The sequence below is a fragment of the Arvicola amphibius genome, chromosome 7, assembly GCF_903992535.2.
Source record: "Arvicola amphibius chromosome 7, mArvAmp1.2, whole genome shotgun sequence".
Lineage (NCBI taxonomy): Eukaryota > Metazoa > Chordata > Mammalia > Rodentia > Cricetidae > Arvicola > Arvicola amphibius.
This window is the reverse complement of record NC_052053.1, coordinates 12,118,453-12,143,602: the sequence shown is the minus strand read 5'-3', so window position 1 is coordinate 12,143,602 and position 25,150 is coordinate 12,118,453. Positions and strand designations below refer to the sequence as shown.

General features: G+C 44.9%; 1 pseudogene; it reads left to right on the top strand.

The window, feature by feature from the left end:
• The first annotated feature begins 4,591 nt into the window (after positions 1-4,591).
• Positions 4,592-5,050, top strand: LOC119819474 (annotated as a pseudogene).
• The last annotated feature ends 20,100 nt before the right edge of the window (positions 5,051-25,150 follow it).

Sequence of the window (25,150 nt, the reverse complement as noted above, 5' to 3'; positions counted from 1 at the left end):
CTTCGTAGCTTCCTACACAGACCCCTCAGGAGCTCTCTTCAGGGAGTCTAATCCTAATACACCCGTCCTGGCCTCAGAGGATTTCAGAGGACCTCGGTGCAAGCTGTCATGACTCCAGTGCACTTACATCCTGTATCCCTGCAAACATGTCACCTCATGGCTAAGTTCTGCTGTCTTCTAGAGATACAGTCATGGTCCATTGGACCATAGTCACAGTGCCGCTTCTTAGTGTCTGCCTGATTCAACCTGGGATAGTGTTTTCCCACGAGGCTGTTTTTGAGTAGGAATGTCCAGCTAGGTACTCTCTGTTCAAACATTCTCTTTTCAAGTAAATTTGTATTTCTAAAATCTGAAACTCTTGATGGGTGAATATTTTCCTTAAGACACCTTTCCTATTGTCCCAGTGCAAAATACCTGGTTTGTCTTTGTTGGCACCAGTCACCTATAACCCAGTTGTCGGCACCCTCTGTCTACCGCCTTGCCAGCATTCTCATTCCTTCCCTTGCCAAATTCTGTTCTCCATATTTTCCTGCTTTCTATTTTGCTTTTAATATTAGTTATAAGCTCCACTAAACTCAGTAAACAATAACCATGTCACAGTCTGAATGTTATGCTATAGGCACCTCTATGGCAGTGGGAGCATGTGGCCACTTGCTCAGATCTTGGACAACTAGGAAGCAGATTTCTATGTTGGGATAATCTTTCTGTACACTGTCTGAAGATGTGTTTCTGTCTTACCTTACCTGTCTAAGGTACCATCTGATTGGTTTAATAAAGAGTTGAACAGCCAATAGCTATGCAGGAGAGGATAGGCAGGACTTCTGGGGAGAGAAAGGAATTCTTGGAAAGAATTGGAGGCTTAGAAGATTCACCAGCCAGAAGTGGACATTGCATTATGATATTGAGAGGTAACAAGCCATGTGGCAAAACGTATATTAATATAAACATGCTAATTTAAGTTTTAAGAGTTAATTGAGAACAAGCCTGAGCTAAGGCAAAGCTTTCATACTTAATATGAAGTCTCCATGTCATTATTTGGGAGCTGGCAGTCCAAAGAAAGATCAGTTATATTTCTAATATTATTTTTTAATGACTTATAGCTTATTTATTATCTGAATGTTCTATATATTATTTCCTTAATCTCCTGTTGCTCAAAGTTCTGGTTGCTTCCAGTGTCTATAATTTCTTGTTTCTCAGATGTGCTGGGGATTGAACTCAGGACTTTATACATGCTTGACAACACACTACCATGGAGGTAAACAATTTACGGGCTTTTAAAAGATTTATTTTATTAAGGGTGTGTGTGTGTGTGTGTGTGTGTGTGTGTGTCTCCCCATGGAGGCCAGAAGAGAAGAGGTTATCAGATTCCCTAGAGCTGGAGTCACAGGTGGTTGTGAATCACCAGACACAAGCATTGAGAACCTAACTTTTATCCTCTGAAATGCTAGTAAATACTCTTAACCTCTGAGTCATCTTTCAACCCCCTATACCAGCTATAATGTTGAGTGTTATTGACCTTTGTCCCAGATCCCTGCACAACCCACCATTGCTTTCTGATGATAAGTCTGTGGCTATGGAGCAGAATGTGCATTTTCAAATCTCTTGCTATGTACTGACAAATGCCCTTCACTAAAGTCTTCAATTTAGGTTTCTTTCTTTCTTTTTTTAATATGCTTTTTTATTTTTAAATATTTATTTATTTATTATGTATACAATATTCTGTCTGTGTGTATGCCTGCAGGCCAGAAGAGGGCACCAGACCCCATTACAGATGGCTGTGAGCCACCATGTGGTTGCTGGGAATTGAATTCAGGACCTCTAGAAGAGCAGGCAATGCTCTTAACCTCTGAGCCATCTCTCCAGCCCTTAGGTTTCTCTTAATGCCTTCTTCCTTGCTTAGTCAATAGATACCATTGGTAGACTTTGGCAGATATAACTCAGTTCTTTACCCTGATTCTTCTGCAGCGTTATGTGTTTTCTGTTTTTTTTAAAAAATATTTATTTATTTATTATGTATACAGTATTCTGTCTGTGCGTGTGCCTGCAGGCCAGAAGAGGGCACCAGACCCCATTACAGATGGTTGTGAGCCACCATGTGGTTGCTGGGAATTGAACTCAGAACCTTTGGAAGAACAGGCAGTGCTCTTAACCACTGAGCCATCTCTCCAGCCCATGTGTTTTCTGTTTTAAGGGCCCCTTAGAAATAGTAGAGGTACTAAGACATAGACAAAATTTAAAGCCAGGAAGGAAAAAACAAAAACAAAAGCACAACAACTCATAGTGGGGTTCACAAAGATGCCGTAGAAGAAATGAAGTTGACCTACCATGTGTCATTGAATGCTACTTTTGAAATGTCCCTTATTACTACTTAAGATGTAACTAAGTCATGCTTGATCAAAAACTGTGTGGTTAGTGGGCTTCAAACAGCATACCCCATGTCCTGCTTCGAAACACTGGGCACTGTCGCTATTCACTTAGCTGTGTTTGAAGTGGCAGCACAGTGAGAAGCCAATTGCAGGCGTTCCTCCATGGGGGCTTCTATGGCACAATGGTGGAAGTCCAGGTCTGGACACAAAGCCCTGGTACTCAGGTGACTCACAACCCTACTTATCTCTATGTGGGGTCCAAACACAAGTGCCAGACTTTCACTTTGCCCAGTTTTCTATTTTTGCTAATTGCATTCACTGCGCAGTCTTTCTTTATAGACTACACACGTTTGACATTTTAAAAAAGGTGTTTGAGACTCTGGATTTACGCAAATTGGTCCCCTGAACACCCCGCCGAACCACATGCTCTGAGTTAATATTCACAGTATCCTTGGTGTTAACACAGCTTGGTTTTGCCATGCTTCCCTTACTTGATCCAGCTAATCTTAATTTGTATTTACAAAGTGGATTACTTTTTTCAGTAACGAGTCAATATCCAATTCAGCTGAATTTTGGTCTTACATTGGTTGCTGCTCTTTACTTATGAGAAATTATAATGCCAGTTTTAAAACAGAATCCAGACTAGGTTTGTATGAGGGGAGTTCAATTTCTGCCTAGGTGAGGTCCTTCTGGGTTCTGTGTTCTAAAATGTTTGCTTAGCAACAGAGAGTAAACTTGTCTCTGGAAGTATTGTGGAATACCCCTGTTTTTAAAAATACTTTGTCCCGCCGGGCGGTGGTGGCACACGCCTTTAATCCCAGCACTCGGGAGGCAGAGGCAGGCGGATCTCTGTGAGTTCGAGACCAGCCTGGTCTACAAGAGCTAGTTCCAGGACAGGCTCCAAAGCTGCAGAGAAACCCTGTCTCGAAAAACCAAAAAAAAAAAAAAAAAAATACTTTGTCCCATGTGAGGAGCTGGCCTAGACAATATGAATCACAAACTATATAACATACCCCTGATGTTTAAGTGGTTCCAGAAAGCAGGGTATACTGGTTACTATGCTTGTTGCTGTTGGAGTTAGGGGGCCGCTTGTTCTTCCCGGCCGCCTGGTTAGCTTACACCCAAAATAATCACATAGAAACTGTATTAATTAAATCACTGCTTGGCCCATTAGCTCTAGCTTTTTATTGGCTAACTCTTACATATTAGTTTAATCCATTTTTATTAATTTATGTATTGCCATGAGGCTGTGGTTTACTGGGTAAAATTCCCAGCGTCTGTTTTTGGCTTCTCTATGGCGTCTCCCTGACTCTGTCTTCTTTCTCCCAGCATTTTGTTTAGTTTTCCCCGCCTCACTTCTTGTCCTTCTCTAACATTTCTCCCAAGGAAACCTTAGAATAGTCCTGGAACTCAGATAAATAAGAGAAATGTTCACCTCCTCAAATCTATTACACTTTGAAGTCTTAAGATTACTCTTTACATTATATATCTCTGGGAGACGGATGACAGAATGCTTTGCTAATTCTTGGTGACCATTAGGCTACCTTCGACAAAGATTTGTTCTTCTACAATGTTAGTCAAGGTTGAACGGATAAAAGGAGGACCCTTTGCCTTCTTTAGCTAAAGGATGCACAGTTTACATCCCAAAGATAAAAATGATTACCAGGATTATACTTAATAAAAATTGTGTTTCTGGCCTGCCTAAGAGAGCAGAGAAAACCCCAGGACTCCTGTGACCTGGCAGGACTTGTAGCCCGAGACCATCTGCTGTGTTCCAGATGGTTTTTGTCCAGTGCATCCAAATGAAGCAGCATCATGCCCTCCCTACCCTCTTCCCCGTCCTTCTTCTTCCCTTATTTGAAAGGCTTAAGCATGCTGCCTTAGATTCTGTGCCTGTCCACCTGAGGGCTTAGCCCTTCCCACTACTTTACAACTCTTCGTCGCCTCAGAAATATTTTTTTCCCTCCAGAAAATTAGACAACTGTGCTACTATTCAACAGACTTAAGGAGGACATTTAAATTTTTTAAATTGATTTAATTCATCCTTTGATAACTTCATAACACAATTTTCTTTAAAGGCAACAATTGCATAATGTCTGCCTTCCGGCAACAATCGCTCACAGGAATTTGTTAATAGTTAAATAGTTAATTCATGCAAAAGATTAAAAATATAGACATTGTCTTATTACAAATGCTAGCACTTTCTTTGTTGCCAGACTGTCACCATGATGGGTCGCATGCATGTTCCTGGAATGGGCCTGTCCCAGTTGGCATTGCTCTACCTCTGGAGCATCCCCACCTAGCTGAAGTTGGCATCTAACAGTGTGAAGGAACAGCTTTACAAACCGGGCAAGAAAAGCCTGCCTCCCTTGCAAATAGGTGAGATCATAAAGGACTCACTGGGTGTGGTGCAAGCCCATCTCACGATTAGTAATAAAAGCCTGAGAATCCTTAATCCAAAGGCTTTGCTCCTGATCTCCCCAAAGGTTCTCTACCATTTGATTAGAAAAGCCGTTGCTATCCCCAAGCATCTTGAGAGGAGCAGAAAGCATAAGGATGCTAAATTCCGCTGCATCCTGAGAGAGAGCACGATTCACCTACTGGTTTGTTATTATAGGACTAAGTGAGTTTTCCAGCCCAGTTGGAAATGTGAGTCACCCACACTCTCTTCTCTAGTGGCCTAAATTCTTCTGTGTACCGGAGTGATAAAATCACCTTAAATAAATAATCATAATAATAATAGAAAAGCTAATACATAATAAAAACTTGCCTCAACACTTCCTCAATTATCTGGATCTTTAGATGGTCCCTCTGCATAGAGACTCTGCATTATTGTTCTTTGTGAAAGGCCGAGGTCTTGCCATACAATTCAATGTAACCCTCTATCGAGTAGTATTTCTTATTATAGATGCCTTGGGGACCTGCAGAGTAAGTGTCTTCCAGACAGGGGAATTGAAGAGCAGCGTTAAGGGGCCTACTCGTCCAAACTTTGGTGTGGGAGAATGCACTCCAGAGCATGTGCTCCCGGAGTGAGCTCCCACCCACCCGCAAGGATTCTGTCTCAAGATGGAAGGAAACAGAATGCCTGCCAGGAAGCTGAGTGAGATGTATTTGTCTCTGGAGACCAGGATGGGCACAAACCAAAGTGACACAGACGAGACATCAATCAGATTATTGATGGGCCCCGTCACAGTGTTGGAGAGTCCCAGCCCTGTTGGAAGATTGCGGGGGATGAGCTGATGTGGGCAGAAAGGACGAGGAAGGTTCTGGGGAAAGGCAGTGGAGAGACTTCCCCTAGAGCAGATCAGCCCTTCACACTAACACGGTGATTTGCTTTGATACTGTCAACTGGAACAGGAATCAACTTTTTGGTCACACACAGGAATACTTACATCAACACACACACACACACACACACACACATGCACGCATGCACGCACACACGCACACTATCTATCTATCATCTATCTATCTATCTATCTATCTATCTATCTATCTATCTTTCTATCTATCTATCTACCTATCTACCTATATGTATATATATATGTGGTTTTGTAGTTTGATTAACAAAACACACTCATGAGGAAATAATATGATAAAGACTGTGTATTATTTGCTTATCATGTCCTCTGTGAATTTCCTGAATTTGGAGTAATGAAGACCCAATAAGAAGCAAGCGGAGTCTGGATTTTTGGCAGGAAATAGGAAGGGGCAGGAGATAGGGATGGGTAGGGGTAGAAGGAGGTGGGTGGGTTGAATGGGGGTGGTTCCTGTTGTGTGATATTTTGTTTATGTTCTGACAAATAAAGCTTGCCTGGAGATCAGAGGGTGGAGCTGGTTAACCATAGAAGCTGGGCAGTGGTGGCAGGTACCTTTAATCCCAGCACTTGTTGGCTCTGACCTTTAACACCAGCACTTGGGAGGCGGAGCTAGGGAGTGATAAGGTGGGGCTGAGACAGGATCTCGGGTCTTTAGGATGGGGGAAGGAGACAGGTAGGAAGCAACTGGCAACTGCTCCTGGTTCTCTGATCTTCCAGGTTTTACCTTAATCTGACTCCCGGTTTTTTATTAAGATTAATTAGACTATGTTCTTAGGGTATTCCTAATGAGATGGAGGACGATATCTCTGACAATTTTATTTTGACCTAAAGATTCTATAGCATAGCATAGCACAGCACAGCACAGCACAGCACAGCATAGTGTGTGTGTGTGTGTGTGTGTGAAAGAAGGGAGAGAGGTGGGGGGGAGTTTTGATATAGGATCTTACTGCATTACCCCACCTGGCCACAAATTTGGTTTGGAGGAATGTCAGGCGTCCATGTGCATGTTTTCCTCAAGGACTCTACTGCTTAGTTCCTCAGCAACTCTACATGATGTCAAGTTCACCAGCAATAGGCCTCAGCACCCGAGTTTGTACATGCCTGGCGGTTAGGTGGCCAGGGAAGTGCCCGGGGGCCAGATAACTCAAGAGTTGACCCTTCCACCCTCCCCAATTGAATGAATGTGATACATAATGATGAATACAAGTTTACATAATTCCCATTTATAGCCTTCTTTCTCCTAAGTTCTCTCCGTCTCTCCCCACGGGATCTTACTGTGTATTCCTGGCAGGTGTGGTACTCACTATGTAGACCAGGCTGGCATTGAACTCACAGAAATCTGCTGCCCTTGCTTCCAGAGCCCTGGGATTAAAGGTGCGCGTCATTACACCTGGCTTCCTGAGGCTCTTCTAAAGTAGAACACAGCCTTTTCAGACTTTTTCTTCTTCCTTTGATGACTGTGACAATCACGAGCAAGTCTGGTCAAGTGTCTAGTGGAATAACCCTCCCTCTTAAAAAAAAAAAAGTCTTGTTTTCTTGTGACAAGACTGAAGGAAGTTTCCGGAGGGCAGAGTGTCATCCTCATCGCATCGTGTCAAGGTCCTATGCTGCCAGCATGACCTATTCTGGTTAAAGTTAGCCTTCACCTAAAGTCTGAGGAAGGGTTTTGTCAGATTTCTCTGCTGGAAAGTTAGCCACTCACTTACAAATACATGAGCCTGTGGGAAGGAGGGCTGCCTGTCAGCTCAGAGCTTCTGCCCCATCCTCTCAGTCTCTGGCCGTAGAGTTTAAATAGGGAGTGACAGAGTAAGAGAGATGCCTGCTCGCCACGCTCATCTACTTAGATACCAAACAGGGCAGAGAAAAACTTCCGGTCATTTTCTAGAAGATAATCCACCCAGCACCTTGTAAGAGTGTGTATGAGTAGGGTGCTAGAGCTTTTTAAAAAAAGTATGTACATAACTTAAAGGCTACCCGGCTTTGCTGTGTGACAGGTCTGAATTGCCCTGAGAAGAGACATCAGTGGAACTAACATGTGAAAGTCATTGCTTTTTGCTGCAAGAATTAGGCCTTGAAAATTATATTAGAACGATGTTATTTTTCTGTTCACTCTTTACTAGATGACCTTCTTGTAAACCACCTTCTGGTCCCTACTCTGCCAGGAGCCAACCTTACGACCTGGGGTCAAAGCCTTTTGTCTTTGAAGCCAGCAGCTCCTAAGGCTGGATGGGGATGTCACCACTTGCCCTTTACTGATCTAAATGTGTGGCCAGCATTAGCGTGTTGTGCTGGAGAGGCAACAGGTATGCAAGCCGCTTAGCTATAAGTCTGAAACTTAAAAATGTACAGTCTAAGAGCAGGAAGTTTTTGCGTAATTCCCTTGGCAGGAAAACCTGCTATGATCAGAAAAGAGGCCACTGATTATTTTTATTTGTCCCGTTCAGTACAAACATTTATACAGTTAGCGCATGGAGCACTGCCCAGACTCTAGTGGGGATATTACATATCTATAATGTGTGACATGTGCCCTGAATTATGACTCTAAATTCCTAACATTGCTGAGTTCTGCAACACAGCTGCCACAAAGGATTTTGTTTACTTCTAGATAGCATTCCCTGGCTAATGGTAGGGTTCTTTCTCGAAGCTTGCTAAAGCCACACTCATATCCTTCCTCCCTTACATTCTAGACTGTCCCAGCAAGCTCTCGTCCTGTTTTTACTTACGAAACAGCCTCAGAGTCTTTCCGTTTCAGATGTACGGCAAATGTTCCAGACTGCCAGAGGTGTGAACTAGGGCCTGGCACATACACAGGATGTCGTCACCTACAAAGAGCTGTCTGGGTGACTTTTAAAATGTCACGTGACTCCCTCCCCACACTTTCTATCTTGTGCAGTTCATGGCCTTTGTTCCTAGCTGGTGGTTTCTTCCCTGTGATTAAATCCATTTGGTGGTACATTTTAAATCAGCTTTAATTGAAAGCTTGCTGTGTTTTAAAAATACTGCACTTCCTTGTATCTGCAATGTTTCTTTCCTCCCTGTCACCAATTTTAAGTACGAGACGGGTGTGCCTGTATGTGAAGATGGTATGTAAAACTTTGTCTGCCCCGCTGTTACCTGGAGGCAATTTCCCCTCTAGCTATTGCATCACCCGTTAATAACTCAGGAAATATTCTAAATATTTTAAATACTATCTTTATTAGAAAGCTGTAAAGTCAGCTTTCCCCTTTCAAAGAGCTAATTTCACAGGATGTGCTAGCAATAGGCAGCCATAAAATCGAAATCTGAGCAGAGTCCCCAAAGTTCTGTGTTGCCTTCTTCCCCCGCTGTCAAACTTATGTGGCAAACTTAGAATCGTTTGACCTCTTGTGTTCTAGATGGTTGTGGGTACAGATAACAGAAGCCTAAGAGAGGCTGGTCTGGTTAATAACCTGTGGTTTCTAGTGAGCCTATGCTTCAAGATGTGGGTGAAGATTGAATGGCCACAGCAGCACAGTAAGTTAACAGGAGGGGTTGGTTACTGACAGAGTTACTGGCAGAACCTCATGTCCGAGAGCCATGTGACCTGAATAGCATGCCTTCTGAATGTTTATTAGTCCTTGATCCTACTTATGAGACTAGAGTAAATTGCTCTCTTCTGGAGAGTGATATCTATTTCAATACTTCCTGACGGATCATAAAACTGGGAATACATAGTACTGTGTTCGTCTGTGTTTTCACATATGTGTTAGCTTTCACTGATGGAGTTTCTAGAGGCAGTAGATTCAGAAATTCTCTAAGAGGAAGGTGAAGGTGGGGTTAAGCCAATGGCTTCAGATAAATATTCACCCAACTATTTCTAGTTGGGAGCAAACATTTCCAGCCCGAACCCGAGTCATGAGGAGGATCTGCTTCCAACTAGGATGTCTGTCTTACTGGTCATATTTTTTGAAAGTTTATTACACTTTCCATAGGTTAAAAAAGATTTTCCCTCCCTGCCTTCTAAAGTCAAACTTGGGTGTTGTAGCCAGAGATTTGAAGGTACAGTGTGCTGTGTGTCATCTGCAGAGCGGTGACCTCATCAAGGAGGGGTACCTCCCAATGCAGCCTCTGCTGCCACCGGAAGCGGTCCCTCTAAGTGGCCCAGGTCTCTCTCCCTTTGTCACTGAGCTATAGGAGGCTCCCAGGGAAGACTAAGGGCAGAAAATGACACTGAGATTCCTTGAAGAATTTTCTGGGACAGGTGCTTGAGTAATTTTTTTGATTGTCTCTTTGTTTTTGTTTAGAGACAGGGTTTCTCTGCGTAGCCCTGGTTGTCTTGGAATTCACTCTGTAGACCAGGCTGGCCTCAAACTCCGAGATCCACCTGCCTCTGCTGGGATTAAAGGCATGTGCCCCAGCAAGGAAACACAATCTAGAAGAAACTGAGATTGTGGGGGGGAAGCTGCCCAGTAATGTACAAAAATTATTTTTAACTTCTTTTCTCATTCAAGTGTGTAAATTATCGTGTACCATAAACTCTATTGGTTTTAGCCCCTTTGCATTTTGCTGAAGGCACCCTCCCTACTTTTACTTTATACATGTAGCATTCCTTTGCACAGGAAGTGGGAGGAAGAGGCCAGATGGGTTTAGTTCAAGCAAGAGTCCGAAGAGCCTAAGGTCTCAAGGTCAGTATAAGGCTCCTTCCACCTCTTCCTCGCCCTACTCTTTCCTTCGGAAGCGTACATCCATCCATGCAGAAAAACCTTTATACACATAAAGTAAGATAAATAACTCGTAAAACTTTGGCTCTATTATATTCTATGTTGGAAAAATATAAAATCCTCATTTTTCTAGTGAGCCAGTAAATTTTTAATTAAAAAAAATGTCCATAGGACAAAAACAACCTGTGTCCTATATTAACAAAGGAAACGGGCAGAAATCGGATGGGCCTTTAGCTCCCTGTTCTAAACCTCTTTCCAAACAGCCACAGGGCTGTGTGGGAAGCACACACATGCACTCCAGTTTATTTAAAACATGTCTGTAGACACAGTTTCTAGCAGGAGCAAAGGACCGTCTCCAGACCAGTGTCTCCAAGACTTTTCCATGGCCTCATCCTCCCTCAGCAGACTGGGGGACATTGGGTGGTAAGTGGGGAACAGCAGCTCTTTGACAAAGTCACCCAAGCGAGACGGTGTGGCAAGGGGTCACGCTTGCAGACCTGACCATCGCCTGTTCAGGAAGCATCTCCCCGAAATCTCTGATGTAGTCCTGAGTCAGGCATCTTAGGAAACCCTGTCCTGTCTCCTGATTCTGATGTCCTGGGACTTGAAGCTGGCTTGAGGGCTCATGCCAGCCATGATCATCAGAGATAAGCAAGGAAAGGAAAATCGTTATTCTTACCGTACACATTTCCTAAGAAGCAAGATGTCACAAAATAGGTTCTGTTAGTGGACAGACATGCGCTGTGCCTCTGTTCTGGAGGTCTGCTGTGTGAGCTCAAGGTGTGGGCAGGGTCATGTTCCTACCAAGGTCCAGGAAGGCTCAGTCGGCTTGGGCCTCCCTCCCAGCTCTCAGGAGATCCTTAGCTTGTGGCCACATAACTCTAATGTCCACGTGGCTTCTGTACATGACGAAGAACTTCTCTTTAGCTATGGTCACACGGCACAAAGGGCTGCTTTCTTCTAGTGTGTGTTAAAGTCTTGTCTAAATACATAAGGAACGCTGACATTCCAAGTTGGCTCTCATTCTGAGGTGTTGGTAGCTAGGGCCTATGCGTTTTAGGGGACACAAGTCCAGTTGCAGCATTTGTCAGAAAGACTTCCCACCGGTCAAACTGCATCCGACCCACAAGGGCGCTGGGCGGCTCCTAGCTTCTCTACCGGGACAGCGCTCGCTCCTGAGGCTCTGAGGAGATGAAAGACAAGCAGGTCACATCTCCTCATTGACTTTTCATCTTGACTCCGAAGTCCTTTTCTTCCTCAGCGAGTGCAGACTGAAGTGGCGATAACGGCTTTTCAGACACCTGACGTCATTCTTGTCAACAGAGGAAGCATGCCTGGCCACCCTTCCGGCTGGGCTTGACTGCGATTTCACAGCTTCCACAGTTCAATTTCCAGGCCACTGTCAGGAGGGAAATGAAACGTTCTTTTGCCTTTTCCTTGAAGTGACACGGCAAACACGAGAAGTGACTCTTTGTCAAGGCCTTCGGCATTAATAGGCCAGCATCAATACCTATCAGGAGACTGCGGCACAAAGACCCCACTGCCAACAGCAGGAAGGGCCTGTGGCGAGTCCCACCTAGACGGAGTGATTTCTTTCCTCTCGGTTCTGGGTGACAGATTTCTGTTCAGGGCTTTCCAAATTCATTATCCCCGATTAAAATCTTTGCTTTCCTTTTCCTCATAACCAGCAGAAATAATCCAAGGTAATATAGACTTAGATTTTAATTCTCAGAGCGGATTTCAAAACTCATTGGCAAAATCACTTCACATTCCTGATGAAGAAAGGTTTCTTCTAGCCCTACCCTCGTGCAAGCAATCAGAAGCGATAGAGTAGGAAACAAACAAACAAACAAACAACAAAATGACTGTGTACGCAAATGCAGCCAAACTGCAGAGATCATTTTATGACCAGCGAGAGGCACCGTAGGAAGTGGGGGAAGGGAAAAGGTGATAGAAAGGAAGAGGAAGCGTGTTAGGAAAGGAGGGCCATGACCTTTATACAACTCAACTCCAAACCTGTAGTGTGGTTTTGTCTCCCGAGTCTTTACGGTCTGAGAAGTTCATTTGTGCCATGAAATCCTCTAGCTGTAGGAATACAGAAAGGAAATATGTCCAGCAATTAACCTGCGCACTCTATAATCCAGAGCCCAGATTCCCTAATCTAGAGCCGTCTTTGTATCAGGGTGCTCAGGGTGGTTGGCCAACAAGGACACCATACTAATGTGTGGGACTAGGGCTCACGATTCCAAACGTTCTATAGTTCCTTTGAGGACAATGCCATGAGAGTCTGCGTCCTGGAAACCAGGAGGCGGCCAGCAAATCCAGTCTGTTCACTGTTTAGTTTTCTGCCGTTAGCTGAAGACTCCGGGAAGCTCTGTTAGGTTATTGGCAGAATTCAATTCTTTGAGGTTGTGAAACTGAAACCTGCGGTTTACGTCCTGCCTGTCGGATGATGAAGGTCCTGGCCTGACATCCCCGACTGTCCAGACTGCCACTGGGTCATCCTTAACGTCAACAATGGAGCCGTTTTTCAAGTTGAATCCTGGCCCCTTGTTTCTTATCTCTTGATTTTATCTCCTGCAACCACCAAGACAGAAGCCTCTGCTTTTAATGGGTCCATTCAGTGAGGTCAGCCTCCCAGGGATAGCCACCCTGCTTTAAGAACAACAGGTTTTGGACCTTAATTACATTTGAAAAATTCCTTTATGAAGCGTTTGGTGGGATAAGTGGGAAAAGGCATGTACGGCAAGAGCTAGGAACCTTGAGGAACCTGTCAAAGCCTCTCTGTGTTCCTGGGACTTCTGCAGCATATCAATTTCCCATCTCTCTGGCCGGATCTCTCTACAGACCAGAATACTGCAGTAAGATCTCTTGATATGTTTCTCAAGATTTCTATAGTATTTAAAAATTATCTTACTATTTGTAAAAATGGTCCTTTATGCCTTGGCAATAAAGGGATGACTTTAAAAGTGGAGTTGGGCCAGGTTTGGTGGTGAACATCTGTAACCCTTGCACTGAGAAAGTTGAGGTAGGAGGATTAAGAATTAGAATTAAGAGTTTAAAATAAAGGGGTGTCTTTATTTCAATATTTGCTGATTTTTAAAATATGCTAATGAACCAAAATTCATTTTGGTTTGGAATTTTGTAGCCAAACCAGGGACTGTCATCAAAGCTCGCCACTTGCTAGCATTCACTGTTAATAACAAAATGTAGAAACAGAAATTAAAACAAACAAAAAAAGATAAACTATTTTGGAAACTATTGTTAAATCCCAATGACCAGCATTTAAGACACATACAATCTCAGGGTCCACTTAGTCACTGTGAACTTTTCGGCTCTTTGTCTCAGCACCTCTCCCCGCTCTTATGTACTAATATGCTTACTGGTCAAAGCCATTTGATCAGAGAAAAATTACTCTAAAGAACCATTAAGTACAACATTAAGGTAACTAGGAAGGTGAAAAGAAAAGGCTGAAGAGCTCTGTGTGAAGGAGACAGTGTGAGGAAAGAGCATCAGAGGAGACCCGCTCCCTAAGACAGATAGGTCCATGATGGAGAAGTTGTCTATAGCTGCATTGGATGGTGAAGTTCTCTGGGTTTCCTGAGCCAGGACTGAGCCTTAGTTGCTGGGGAGGTTGTGAGCATACCGTGAAGCCGATCAGAGGTAGTTGGGGCATGAGGAGTCACTTTGTGGACAGGATAGGTGAAAGACAGAGGTGAGCGGTGTCCCCTTTAGGAGGACCGCTGTTGGGATGCGCTGAGTGCTTGCGGAGGGACTGCAGGGTCTGGAGGTGCGGCTGGTAGCACAAAAAAGAATAAAGGGAGGCATGGGGACCTCACACCTCTACTAACAAGCTTAGGATCATGTTCCCAGCAAAGAGAAAATGCTTTAAGGGGTTAGCCCACTGCAGCAGGAGAGATACTGAGGCAGAGTTGGGGCAGAGATACAATAAATGGTCAGACTGAGATCCGAGCATAGATTTCATTTTGTGATCTGTATTGTATTTACTTCAAAATACCAAGAATACATTTAGGTAAAAAAGTCCCCTACAACAGTATTTAATGATTATATGATGATCCATTTTATAAATGATCCATAGCTTTGGTGGGGGTGGGGAGGGCGTGGAGATGGGGTCAGAGGCTTTCTGTGTAGTCCAGGCTGGCTGTAGTGGTTTGAATGAGAAATGTCACCCATAGGCTCGGGCATCCGACATGTGGTCCTGTGGGTGGTACTGTTTGGGGAAGTTTAAGAGCTGCAGGCTTGCTGGAGGACTATGCCAGCAGGGATGGGCTCTGTGAGTACATAGCCTTGCCCTGCTTCCACCCCATCCTCTCCGTCTCATGCTCTGGGTTAAAGATGTGAACTTCCAACTTCCTGCTCCTGTGGCCATGCCTTCCCCACCACAATGGAACCACTCTGGACCTGTAAGCCAAAATAAACAGTTCCATAAGTCACGCTTGTTCATGGCGGTTTATCAAAGCAACAGAAAATAACTTGATACACTGGTCTTGAACCCATGGTCCTCCAGCCTCAGCTTCTGGAGTTCCAGGATTACAGGTGTGTGCTGCCGGGCCTGGTGGGGCATATCAGGTTTGGGGAAACTGAGATCCTGTCTTAGTCACAGCTTCTTTAGCTGGTGCTGCATTACTATTCTGGGAGTGAATCTTTGGCATAACCTTATTTCCTCAGGACCGAGTCTCAGCATTGGGCTTTCAGGGACAAGGGGACATGTATTCCTAGTGTTGGTTCCGCAGGCTCTGAAGATTCCCCCAGAAAGGTATCAATATATCTGAAAACAATGAGTCTTGATATAATTTGTGAGTTTCATTATTTTAATGTGTACTCGTTTTTGAAATATGCTAATTAAATGAATTTTATGATGGTCGTGAAATGGTCTTGGAGAAAGCAATTCTTGTAACAACATTTCATAATGAGTGATGCCAAGGAATTATTTAAAATGGTAATGAGGTGGCTATTAGTACAAATGCTAAAGAAAGAACCACGTAGAACTTACAGACAAGGACCCTGATCGCTCCAAACATGAATTTCAGTCTGCAAACACAGAACCTATTTTAACAAGGTCATTTTTGTATTTAAAAAATTTGTACTTACCAATTTAATAGTCTACTTGAGAAAGATTATCTTAAAAAACAACAACACAAACCAGTAATAATTAGATTTACTCCTTACCTATATAACATCCACTGGCTGTAACTTCAGTCTCAGGGGTCCAACACCCTCACGTAGACATACGTGCAGGAAAAACACCAATGCACGTAAGAAAATAAACAATCAAACAAACAGCGGTGGAATAAAAAGGCCTAGACAGATAAACATGATGAAACGAGGAAGAGGAAGAGAGAGAACAGGAGGCAAGAATATGAAAAGGATGAGGTGGGCTTGAGCTACAGCTCAGTGGGAGAATAGTTAGCATAGACAAGGCCCTGGGTTCAACCCCCAGAAAACTGAGACACAAAGGACAGACTATTGGGGGAAAGAAGGAAAACTGGAAGGAAAGAAAAGTGGACAGGCCAGGCGGTGGTGGCACACGCCTTTAATTCCAGCACTCAGGAGGCAGAGGCAGGTGGATCTCTATGAGTTCGAGGCCAGCCTGGTCTACAGAGTGAGTTCCAGGACAGGCTTCAGAACTACATAGAAAAACTCTGTCTTGGAAAACAAAAAAAAAGAGAAGCAAAAAGACAAAAACAAAAGAAAGAAAAAGAAAAAGTGGACAGAGCAGAACAGAGAAGGTAGACAGAAGCAGGAGAGCAAAGAGATGTTTTAAAGCGAACCATGTCTTCAGAAAGGTAATAAAACAACATATTTTTTTTTATTGATTTTTATTGAGCTCTACATTTTCTTGGCTCCCTTCCCTGCCTCTACCCTCCCCTCCAACCCTCCCCCAAGGCTCCCATGCTCCCAAGTTACTCAGGAGATCTTGCCTTTTTCTACTTCCCTTGTAGATTAGATCTATGTATGTCTCTCTTAGGGTCCTCATTGTTGTCTAGGTTCTCTGGGATTGTGATTTGTAGGCTGGTTTTCTTTGCTTTATGTTTAAAAACCACTTATGAGTGAGTACATATGATAATTGTCTTTCTGTGTCTGGGTTACCTCACTCAAAATAATGTTTTCTAGCTCCATCCATTGAGCAACATAGTTTTAAGGACTAGGAATAAACAAGTTAAGAAAGATATCCTTGCAGGAAATATGCCTTAATTGCCCAATTTCTCAGAGCAGCAGAGATGGTGGTGTGGGCCCCATCATCAAGAAAGTACAGCAGTTTGTGCCCTTCCGCATAGCTATGTGGTCTCCAACACACTCATTTGCTACAAAAGGTCTCAGACTAAATAGTAGAGGTATTTTAACAAAGATAGAGACTGAGTATTTCCACATGGTGGAGTAGAAGGCTCGCTGATGTATTGTTAAGAGCAACATGGATCTCACCTGACTTGAACCTGAGCAGCAAAGGAGCCAGCGTTCTCGATCTGAAGGCTACCAAGGAGACGTCCTACCTTCAGAGTTCTCACAGACAGGTCTCTGTTGCTCCTGGTTCCTTCTGCTGAAAAGGCAAGAGCCACGATAAAGGTTGGAAGGACCCCGCTCTCTCTGAGAAAGTTCTGACAGGTGGGTTTGATTTGGGTCTGTTGCCTTTGGAGCTCCCTTAGCTAATGAAGGGCAACAAAGTGTGGGAGGGAATCACAACTCTACTCTTCTAAAAGAAGGAAGCCCATCGCTCTCCCTCCACTGTTTCCTCCTGGTCTGTTAGGAGCCTACATCTTGATTTGATAAAGCAGTGATAGGTCTGTCAGATTAAGATAGTAATTTACTTCTATTACTTTAAAAGACACCAGTGTCTCACAGTAAGAAGAAATATATCTACCCTGGTAGGGACACATTTAAATTCATTAGGTTTCCCGGCTTTCATCCAAGACCCAGACTTTTCTTCTTAGCTGATAAATTCTCTTAGTTTTGACTTCAACTGGCACTCGACAAGCACTCATCAATTTATATTCTAACAATATCCAGTCTGATTACTCTGTTTAATTAGCAGTGGGTTGATGCTTTCTTGGCCTAATTCAAGTCCAGTCACCAAAATAAAAGAAAAGCCGGAAGACCGACTGTTTGCTCAAACACAGGCCTCCAACCACTGCGGGGAACACGGAGAGACATTCTCCCAACAAATGTCAACCCAGGGCAAAAAAAAAAAAAATTTTTTTTTGATTATACACAAAAGATTAAATTAACAATAGATGAATGGCAAACGAGAGGGCTGCCAGTGACCAGGCTTTCTCAGGAGCCAACCTTTAACAACATGGATTATTTCGGCTAATTCATGGTTTGCCATTCTTTATTCTTTGTCTCCTCTGCAATATCCAGGGCACATCTTAGACAGATAATTAGGGCATTATCATATTCCTTAACTAAGTCAGACAAATTGCACCATGCTTTGTGGCAAACCAACCTACGGTTCCATCATTAGCATTGTCTAATTGTTCCAAATAAAGTCCTTGCTTTTTTTTTTTTAAATTGTATCAACTTTATTTGTCGATAATACTCAGGCAAGAGTGACCATTCACTTTCCTGGAGGGTTTCTTGAATGCCCTAGCCACTAGGTAATCTTACAGTTAATACAGGCAGCAGCATGGTAAAATGTAGGAAAATATAAAGGTCAAAACCATGTTTCTATTATGGAAAGAATGAATGATAATGACATAATTTTTTCAGCTCATCAGGCCCTTTGCTAAGTGCTGCTGTTATTGCCAGATCAGTCGTGGCCAACAAAGCAGGGCTTTCCGCAGCTCTGCTTCATTAGCTGGCCCTGTCGGACCTCACCTCCAGACCTTTTACTAATCTGCTGGCCGGCTCAATGGTCTCGCGAGTTCTATTCACTTCCTGACAGAGGCTTGTCTCAGCTGTAGCCCTCCCAGAGGCTGGCAGTGAGAGCAGCCAGGTTTGTGTAGGGAGCCTTTAAATAAAAACAGTGAGAGATAACTTTGGAGATTGTCAGAACGAGTCCAGGGAAAAAAAAGCTGCTGACTTATTTTGTATTGCAGAAAGTTAAATTACACCACGGGCCCAGAAATAAACACAACTGCGTTGGGAGAGTGTGCCAATTCACACAATGAGAAGGTGCAGGAGGGAAAATGGAAGCAAAGGATATTCGACAGTTTATGTAATTTTTGTTGTTTGTTCAAAACAGCACTGAGGGGGAAGGAGAAAAAAAAAGAGAGAGAGAGAACATAAAGACAAATTCAAAATCCTAGGAGGAAATGGAGAGTGTCATTTCCTCAAACAAATTACCTGAAGTCACGAAGATTTAATACAATTGATTCGTGTGCACCATTAGTGCCAATAACACACTTAATACAAAGTGTCCCCAAACATTTTGCATTGAGGGGGTGACAACAAGATAAAACCTAGCGGGGAGGGGAGCTCTTAAGGTGGGATTTGAAGAGCTGGGGTGATAAATCACTAAGCTCAGAAGGAGGGAACCCCGGGTGGGAACTGGGGCTGGGCCAGCCAGGGCAGAACTTCCAGCTGTGGAAGTAATGGAGAAAGCAAGCCAAGGAGATTGGGGGGCTCCCTGAGCTGGCTGCAATGACAGAGGAACGCACTCGGGATAAGTGGAAGGAACGGGTAGGAAATGAAAGTGGAGCCGTGAGCAGACGTGCTGGAGACTTAGCTGTTTGTTAGGCGGATGCAGAAGGGGAGAAAACAGATTTGTTAGCGACACGCAAGAAGAATCATTGTTCAAGCAGTCGGAGGACGATTTCTCTCTCTCTCTCTCTCTCTCTCTCTCTCTCTCTCTCTCTGTGTGTGTGTGTGTGTGTGTGTGTATGTGTGTTTCTGATTTGCTGTTCTTTCTCAACAAATCATCTGCTCATTTAATGCTCATAAAGAACTTCCTTGAAGAAAGGAAAGTGTTTATGCTTTCGCTGCACATGGGGAGTGCGCGGCAGATCCGGCATTATGTAGAATTTTGTTCATGGTGTATTTATGGAAAAACATTAGCACTGGGGTAATTAGATATGTAAGTTGTCTGAGACTCTCAAAGCCTCTTTGGGGGTTGACTAAGTGAGCATCAGTCTGTTTTCCATGTAGGGAAACTGAGGCCAGGGGTCTGGCAGGAGAAAGGAATGAATGGGTGGTAGACCTTGAGGAGACTTTCTGCTCTAGCTCAAGGCTGCCTTCTCAACCTCCCACCCCAATCAACCCCTGGATGAGCTCTGTTGCGTGGTTGGACACTGTGGTACCCTCTGGTTTCAACCTGCCCAAGGTTACCTTCTGCTGTTAAACTGTTACATTGGTATCCTGAAGCTGGCAGCCCTTCCTGGGGGCTCCTCCTGCCTATTGGCAGTCTGAGGCACACCAGAACCCTGTACCCAGCCTAACTGCAAGAGGTTCACTTTCCAATTAACTGATTTCTGGGCACTTTATCCAACACCAGCAATAACTGGTGACAAGTCCCTCTTCTCCCAGCCAGCAAAAACACTTCCTTGGATCCGTGGGGGTGACCACTGAGCATCTGGCATCCTTCTGGTAATCTTGGAGGTGAAAAAACCCCCAGACACGGTCCTTAAGGCTCTGGTTAACACCCTTTGCTGATCCTCACCTCTGGTCACTTCTCATGAGCGAGGCTTAATCTTTGGAACATGGTCTTCACCCTCTGGCTTTGTTGGTAAGCCCTGGCAACCGTGTCTTGCTCGGTCTCTTAGCCCTTGGCCACTGCTCAGTGCATGATAACTCTCTGGAAACTCGCACACACTTAATCCAGCCCTTTCTGGATCCTTGGGATGCCAGGATGTTCAGGCTTTAGACCTTCTTCCTGTACCTCACACTTGGTAATTACGCTCCCGACCATGCCTCTAAGTTCCTCTCTGGGATGCCTTTTGGAAAACCTCAGGCCTCTACACCTAGCAGCTGACTTCAGGAATTCTAAACTTATCTGATTTTTCAGTCAAATCTTACCCAATTGATAATCAATACCAATGGTCACACACCAGTAACCTAGATCCTGAGATTATACAAGACTTCAGCAACTTCTATCAGAGATCCTGCAGATGGAAGGAGGTCCCCTACGTCCAAGCTTTCTCTTATCTTTGCTCCAAGCCTTCCCTCTGTTCTTCCTGCCTCTCCCCCTCTCCCCCAACTCAGTTCCTGTAAGCTATGAAGTCTGAACTGGAGAAACCCTCCACTACTCTCTTTTTTGTTTTTTGTTTGTTTGTTTTTCAAGACAGGGTTTCTCTGTAGCTTTGGAGTCTATCCTGGAACTAGCTCTTGTAGACCAGGCTGACCTCAAACTCACAGAGATCTGCCTGCCTCTGCCTCCCCCGACTGCTGGGATTAAAGGTGTGCACCACCACCGCCCAGCCCCCTCTACTACTCTTGACCCTGCTAAGGAGCCTCTGCCTTATGGGCCTAGACACAAACCACTTCTCCTCCTCCAGCTCCTGCGGTCTCCTCTTCCTCCTTCCCAGCAACAGGTCATTCTAACTCTGGCACCCACTTTCACCCCACCAGCATTCTTCAGTCCCCCTGCTACTAGGTTCCACTCCTGGCCCGCTATGGGACCCCCTCTGTCTCTCTTTAACCTGCCTAACCAGGCCACAGTTGTCCCTTTGTGGGAGGTTGCCAGGGTGGGTGGACTGGTTAAGGTTCATATCCCCTTTTCATTAAGTGAACTCTCTCAAGTAGAAATAAAGCAAAGCAAAACAAAACAAAACTGGAGTCTTAAACATCTAACTATACTTCCTTCATTAAAGAATTCCAATATACCACCCAGTCCTGTAGTCTCACCTTCATATATATAGCCAAACTGACACTTCCGCTCTTCTAAATGTCTTGCCCAGTTGGGGCTATGGAGTCTCACCATCTAAGGTTCAACTGTCCACTCCTCAGCTCACCTACTTGGGACTAACGGTTGCTCCAATCCACAAAGCCATTACCTTGGGTAGAAAACACTCAATCCAGTCTCTCACAGTCCCCTCTAAAGAGGAGATTTTATCATTCCTAGCAATAACTGGCTTTTTATGTTCCTGACTCCCCTCCTTTTCCCTCCTTGCCTGCCCCCCTGTATGAGACAGCCCTTGGCCCCTCACCCAAACCCTTTCTCACTCCCATTACTAAGATCTTTTAGAGGCTCCCACAGGTTTCCCCTCAGGCCCGAGCACCACATCTTCCAGACCTAACCCATCCTGCCATCCTCTATGAAACACAAAAAGAGGGACATGTCCTTGGGGTCCTAGGCCACCAACTGGGACCTTCCTTTGCACCTGTGGCATACCCGTCAAAAGGTTAGACCCTCCCACCCAGGGATGGCACCCTGCACACATCCTTCAGCAGCTGCTGAGCTCCTCATCTGTGAACCAATAAAACGTTTGGGTCCCCCACCACTACCTATCTCCTTCTCTCACAACCTGTTCTACCTCTTAACATATAAAGGCTTATAAACTCTGCCTCATTCCCCGGTTCTTTCTCCCCAGGTGGCACTAGTAGAAGATGCCACGCTTACTTTCCAATCTTGCCCACCCCTCAACATCTCAAATCTTCTTCTCTAGCCAAATACCCACCACTCCCCACCTCATTCTGCCACACCCCTCACACGTGCAGGAGGCTACATTGCCTCGAGTCCTCTATACCTGGTACCCAGACAGGGTACCCTTTTTTCACACACGGAAACCCAAAAAGTAGGCTACGCCAAAGTGTCAGATACTGAGGTGGCTGAGGCACAGGCCCTCCCTGCCCACACCACTAATCAACAGGCTGAACTAATAGCTCTCACCCATGCCTTCCAATGGGCACAAGAACAACCAACCCCTAAACATCTACACAGACCCCAAATAGGCTTTTTCATTGCCTCCTGTCCCACGCTGCCATCTGGAAAGCGCATGTTCTACTTACAACAGAAGGAGGGTCCATAATCAACTCAGGTCAAATGATGGCCATGCTAAAAGCCTCCTGTCTCCCCAGAGTTATAGGAATTGTTCACCGCCCGTTCTGACCAGACTGACACCGCCAGACTGACAATTCCATCATCTCTAAGGAAAATAACCGAACTGATGAGGCAGCTAGAACTGCAGCCTTTAGAGGTCCAGACCCACCTCACCCACCATAGGGCATCCTTGCCATACAACCCACATCCCACCGCTACCCTGACTCCCGACAAATTCTGTCCCATCTACACCAGCTCTTTCATCCTAATAGCCTCTGTCTCACCTTGCCAAAACCCACCTGAAGCCCACCCCCAAGGATTTGTCTTTCTTAAGGGCTGTCAAAGGTCAGACCCCAACTCCGGATGCCACAGCCCCCTGTTTTTCTACCTACCAGAGACTTTCTTCCCAGAACAGCCTGGCATCTTGACTTTACCCACGTGCCCACACGTGGGTAATGAGTTAGGGACCTCCTGGTCTTGGTGGACACATTCCCAAGGTGGGCGGAGGCATTCCCAACCACTAACAAAAGGGCTCATCAGACAGTGTCTGATCTCTTCCTCTGGGGGAAATCATTCCCCAATTTGCAATCCCTTCCTTGCTTCAATCAGACATTGGCTCTGAATTCACCTCCCAGATTTCCCAAATCTGGGAACCCTAAATCCCTCAACGTTCCTTGGCATTTCCATATCCCACACTATCCCCAGTCCTTGGGAAAGATAGGACTAAGTAACTGCTCCTTAAAATCCACCCTTTTCAAAGTGTCACAGGAACTTCTCCTTGATTGGGTAAAGTCCTTCCGCTGGCCTTTCTCAGGCTAGTTAGGCTCTCCCCAAGCGACCTCTTTCCACCTCTTTGTCTGAGCTCATGTGTGGATCATGTATGGTCAGTTCTGACCCCCCAGTCTTTCATGCAAGCCCTCACCTCTCCTTGACTGCCTACTCACTCCCACACTCTGTCCTCTCCACTCCCTCCCTCCTGTGGAAATTTTCTGTCTCCTGCCTACTCCTGTCCGTCCCGTCAACATCAGGGATCAGGCCCTTCTCCCTCACCCCTTTCCTCTAAACTTCGGGGCCCCTTCCATGGAATTCTTGTAACCCCACAGCCGCCACACTTGAGGGCTTCCCTCACTGGATCCACCTATCCCACCTCAAGCTCTTTACTCTTCCACCTCAAGACAATTTCCCTTCATACAAATCAGCGCCAACAGGACTCTCCTCCCTTAAGTTTCAGAGGACACGGAGAACAATCACCTTGCCCCCGGTTCCAGAAGAATGAGGCTTCACCCCGATAGCCGTTCTCAACTCTACCAGACTGAGAACCCCAAATGGAAGTGGATACTTCCCTTCCTGACCCCTCTCCTTCTCCTGTCTCTACTGATCATATCCTGCTTCATCAATTTCTTCACCGTGTTCCTCCAGTGACATACTCAAAGATCTCTATTCCAACAATTAATCAGCTATTGTTACAAGACTACCAACCGTTAGCCACAGATCTGGAGGCACGGGAATACCAAATATGCCTGGATGGTGAGACCCAACAGCTTCTTCATAAAATCTCTTTTGGACCTCCCCCCCGCCCCCAGCAAAAAGAACCACACCTCCATTCTCTGCTCTGTCAGAACAGCCTTATTGCTCACCAGAGTATAGTTCTCATCCATCTTCTCCGCCAGAATGCCTTGGTAGTCTGGGAGATCCCAGTGCCCAGCTCCTGGTTTGGCACGAGTTCTGGGGAATGAACATGTATCTATCAAGCTGAGCAAGGAGAGGGAAGAAGAACAAAAAAAAGGAGGAAGAAAAGCCCGCAGAGGGGACAGAGGGGAAAGAAGGTAGGAAAAGAACATAGTTCCCATATGTTTCATTCTGGAGTCTGTCCTGCCCCATCCCTGTTCAATGGATAGTAGTGGGTTAACAGGTTTGGCTAACAGGTTCAAGTGTAGACACCCGGATGTATTCTGTTCTTCAGAAATCCATAACTTGGTTAGTACTAGGGGTGGTATGAGGAGGAGGTGAGATGTGTGATAAGAACCTGTGAATAAATCAAGCTCATTAATAGCATCATAAAGGAAAGCAATGGACCAAGCCCGCAGGAGCCGAGGTACGTCACTGACCAGAGCAATGGAAGGCCAGTTGAGGGACGACTATAGGGAAGCCAGTCAGTTATGTCTGTTCTGAAGAGAAAAGCTTTTGTGAACATTATTTCCTAATTTCCCCCCTCCCTGTCTGAAACGAAAGGCCTTGCATAATATGTCTTGAGGCATAGATTTGGTTCTTTCTAGAACTTTCACAGCTGAAAGCAGGTCGGTGGAGGATTTGACCCTCAGTTTGCTTAGCTTTGATAATATAAATAAATCCTCATAGTATTACCATATATATGTGTGTGTGTTTATGTGTGTATGTTTGTATGGAGGAAGGGCTTTTATGATTTTGCTGGGGATCTGCCTCTTTCATGCCTGTGATTAATTTGGGATTTTTAAAAGCTAGGTAAAGGAGGAATCAGAAGTATAAAAATGTCCAGCCCTATCTTCCATTGTCACCAGGGCCGGGGACCTAGTCCCTGCTGCCCACCAGTGGGACTCTGGCAGACAGAGGGGCCTCCTCTCCTCATCACACTGCTTTATTCGTGCTTCGCGCTGTGGCCGCCATGGTCTCTTCCAGGCCTTTCCTCCCAGTCTGTTTTGCTTAACTTAGTCTTTTCTGACAGGCTGGGAAGAGATGTGCTAAACAGATAAAAGATAATGTCATTATTCCTCCATTTTCCGTGTGGCTGATAGCAAGACCTAGCCCTTCCCTTACAGAATGTGCCCATCACTATGATTAATATGCAAGAAATTGCCGAAGCCCCCGTCTTTCCCA